Source organism: Salvelinus sp. IW2-2015, unplaced genomic scaffold, assembly GCF_002910315.2.
Source record: "Salvelinus sp. IW2-2015 unplaced genomic scaffold, ASM291031v2 Un_scaffold8086, whole genome shotgun sequence".
NCBI lineage: Eukaryota > Metazoa > Chordata > Actinopteri > Salmoniformes > Salmonidae > Salvelinus > Salvelinus sp. IW2-2015.
This window is the reverse complement of record NW_019949346.1, coordinates 7,158-11,470: the sequence shown is the minus strand read 5'-3', so window position 1 is coordinate 11,470 and position 4,313 is coordinate 7,158. Positions and strand designations below refer to the sequence as shown.

The 4,313-nt window shown below is 40.6% G+C and overlaps 1 long non-coding RNA gene across 1 annotated transcript; it reads left to right on the top strand.

The window, feature by feature from the left end:
* Positions 1 to 1,235: 1,235 nt before the first annotated feature.
* Positions 1,236 to 2,324, top strand: LOC139027193 (uncharacterized). Its single transcript, XR_011479255.1, has 3 exons — positions 1,236 to 1,319; positions 1,709 to 2,107; positions 2,206 to 2,324. It is a non-coding gene; the product is annotated as an uncharacterized lncRNA (long non-coding RNA).
* Positions 2,325 to 4,313: the final 1,989 nt, after the last annotated feature.

The following is a 4,313-nucleotide window of genomic DNA, read 5'->3' as shown; positions in this document are numbered from 1 at the left end:
CCAAAGTCTACGTTTTGCTAATGAATACAGCCAAACCAACCAAGATCACTGGACTACTTCATAATTGACACTGATCGCATAGCTGAAATAGTAAAGTTGCCATGTTTTAGAAACCCCCCCCAACCCCCTTTTGAACATACCAATTTAATAATAATGCATTAACTCGAGACCATTTCATGTTTTTACCCCTCAGTCATTGTAGTGCTAATAAAGGTCAAATAATGTAAAACAGTGACATCTATAGTGTTTTTCTGGTTTTGCACAGATGTTTCATGGCAATACAGTGTGTAAAACATCAAATTAAACTTTATTTGCAACATGCCACAAAAAAAACAAGTATTAGACCTTACCGTTTAATGCTTACTTACAAGCTTCTTAACCAAAAAGAGCAGCCTCAAGAAGAGTTAAGAAAATATTACCAAAATAAACTAAGTAAAAAATAAATAAAAAGTAACCATAATAAACGAGGCGATAAACAGGAGGTCCGTTCTGAGTGTCCCAATGTGCTCATAGAAGTAACAGGTAGAGTAATTTGTACATGTAGCGAAGAGTGAAGTGACTATGCATAGATAATAAACAGTGACGTAGGCACAGTGTACAAAACAAAGGAGGTGGGGTCAATTTGTAATAGTCTGTGGCCATTTGATTAGTTGTTTCAGCAGACTTATGCTTGGAAGGAGAAGCTGTTAAGGAGCCTTTTGGTCCTTTACTTGGCGCTCGCACCGCTTGCCGTGCAGTAGCAGAAGAAACGCTTATGACTTGTGACATGGAGTCCTCACAATTTTATGGGCTTTCCTCGGACACCGCCAATATACGGTTCCTGGATTGCAGGAAGCTTGGCCCCAGTAATGACTGGTCCTACGCACTACCCTCTTAGCGCCTTGCGGTCAGCTGCAAGCAGTTCCCTATACCAGCTGGTGATTTGCAAGCCGGTCAGGGCTCCGATGGTGCAGCTTGTAATGTTAATGCGGGGACTGTTCGCGCCCCCCTTTTCCTTTAGTACATGCATCAGCTCGTTTAATGTTTTTTCACATTGAGGAGAGTTGTTGTGCCTGGCACCACACTGCCATTCGCTGATTCTCCTCCCTTTATGGTTGGTATTTGCTTTTTGTATGAATCTACTCATAATCAGGCAGGGGTGTAAAGGAGGAGGGGGCATTTCTTACAGTGAACCAATAACTTAGCTGCTCTGTGTATCTGTCCATGTATGGTAACCATAATGAAAGACCCTTGGGTAGAAAACGCAAGTGTCTCACTCACCTCACAGTTAACATCTGTAAATATGGGGAGAATATTCATTGTTCTGATTGTCCTACATTGTAAGTACCCTGCCTATCTACACGGCTATAATTCTAATCCTGTATTGACCTAATTTTTTATTACTTGTTATCAGCATGTATAGACCCTTATAATGTCTTATAATGTCTTATCTTATCATGCATTTCTATGTGGCAATTATCCAATGAACTGAACATAGTTGTTATTTATTCAGGATTATTACAAGATAATAGTACATTATAGGTACTTATAACACATTTTACAAGGTATAATGACCACATTAGGCCTGTCTGCATTTAGTAAATTGTTACCAAAAGTATGTGAGATTTAGAGTTGTTTTAATGTTAGAGGCCTAACCTGAAAACAATGATATGAAAAATGGCTTTTGACAGTTTTTTCAGTAGGCTCTATCATAACTGTTCTCTCCCAGTCTCTCCAGTGTCCTCCAAGCCACAGGATTCCTCCGTTCAAACTATGACCAGAGTCGTCAAACCTGGGGACAGCGTCACTCTGTCCTGCAGCGTAAAGCACAAGAACCAGACAATGTGGTATGGACAACAGAGCAACAAGCTTCCCTTCATCATCATCTCAGCCAAACGACATCAATCAAGGCACAAGGATRTTCTAAACAAATTCTACCAAGGCAGTACCTCTGGATTCACCACAAAATTGGAAGACAACAGCTCCATCAGTCTGACCATCTGCAACATGACTGGGTCTTTGCTAGCGCTTTACTATTGTACCTCGGGAGTTGACGGGGAAATCGTCTTTGGATCGGGTCATGTTCTTGCATATAAGAATGCCAGTGTTGCATCTAAAAGTGATGAAGGTATGTTTTTTTCAGCATCCCATTATGGTTTCATATTTGCTTCTCTCAATTACAGACAACGGCATGAATATTGTGATTTTTGTGTTGCATTTACACAGAGAAACTGGATGAGTCTTCTGGGCAATGCTGGGTGCTGACGGGCATTTTGTGTTCTCTCAGTGCTGCTGTAGCTGCTCTGCTCGCCTTTATTTGTACCTGGATTTTTCATAGAAAAGGCAAAAATTCATTCTCAAAACTTCAAACAACCTTTATGTATTATTTACATATTTTTTTACCAAATATGTAAAAAAATAAATAATAATTGTTAACTGGTTAATCAATATCACTATAAGTTTACTTCACTACTATAACCCTAACACCCAAATTATTCATATATACAGTGGGGTTCGAAATTATTGACACCCTTGATAAAGATGAGCAAAACTGACTGTATAAAATTAATAATTCAAATACTGAGATATATTGTACAGTATGCAAGAAATTGGGAAACTATATTATTTTAAACTAAAACAATTTGCTCAGTAATTTTTTGCTCTCTCAAAAAGGTAGGGGTCAAAATTATTGACACCCATGTTTTCACTACCTTTCAATACCTCACCTTGCGAGAATAACGGCACTGAGCCTTTTTCTAAAATGTTTTATGAGTTGGAGAACACATTGGGAGGGATCTGAGACCATTCCTCCATACAGAATCCTTCCAGACCCKTGATATCCTTCGTCTGCGCTTATGGCCCAGACAAGTTTTCAAAGGGTTTCAAGTCCAGAAACTGAGATGGCCATTGCAAAATGWTGATTTTGTGGCCAATTAACTTTGTGGATTTTCATGTGTGCCCCATAACATCAAAGATCCAACACTATATTTTACAGTAGGTATGGGGTTATTTTCTGCTCCTGCATTCTTATTTTGATGCCAAACCCACCACTGGTGTGCGTGGCCAAAGAGCTCTATTTTCATGTCCTCTGACCAAAGCACCGGTTCCAATCCAACTGCCAATGCTGTTTAGAAAACTCCAGGTGTTTACATTTGTTCGATGACATGAAAATAGAGCTCTTTGGCCACGCACACCAGTGGTGGGTTTGGCATCAAAATAAGAATGCATGAGCAGAAAATAACCCCATACCTACTGTAAAATATAGTGGTTCTGTCACGATCGTGTGGAGGAGAGACGGACCAAGGCGCAGCGGGATATGAATACATCTTCTTTTATTAGAACGACGAAGATGAACACGAAACGAAACACTTATACAAACTATACAAAACAACAAACGACCGTGAAGCTACAAACGAAAGTGCACACACAAGCTACTTACGTTCAACATAGACAATTACCCACAAACACCTAAAGCCTATGGCTACCTTAAATATGGCTCCCAATCAGAGACAACAATAACCAGCTGTCTCTGATTGAGAACYAAATCAGGCAACCATAGACTTTCCTAAACACCTACACTCAACCATAGACATACCTAGACACATACACTCAACACAAACCCATACACTACAACCAACACCCCCTATACCATATAATCACCCAAAACACACACATACCCCATGTCACACCCTGACCTAACTAAAATAATAAAGAAAACAAATAATACTAAGGCCGGGGCGTGACAGGTGGATCTTCGAAGTTATGGGGCAATTTTACTTCCATTGGTCCTGGGGCTCTTTTTAGGGTCAACAACATCATGAACTCTACCCAGTACCCGGACATTTTAGCCAAAAACCTAGTTGCCTCTGCCAGGAGGCTGAAATTTGGCTGCAAATGGATCTTCAAGCATCAAAATCCACAAAGAAATTGTTAATTAGCTACAAAATACACTGCTCAAAAAAATAAAGGGAACACTTAAACAACACAATGTAACTCCAAGTCAATCACACTTCTGTGAAATCAAACTGTCCACTTAGGAAGCAACACTGATTGACAATACATTTCACATGCTGTTGTGCAAATGGAATAGACAAAAGGTGGACAAATGTCCATGTGTCAGCATATGTGCAAGTGTCAGCATATGTGCTTTGTGCAAATTGTGGCCTGCTGGAGGTCATTTTACAGGGCTCTGGCAGTGCTCCTCCTTGCACAAAGGCGGAGGTAGCGGTCCTGCTGCTGGGTTGTTGCCCTCCTACGGCTTCCTCCACGTCTCCTGATGTACTGGCCTGTCTCCTGGTAGCGCCTCCATGCTCTGGACACTACGCTGACAGACA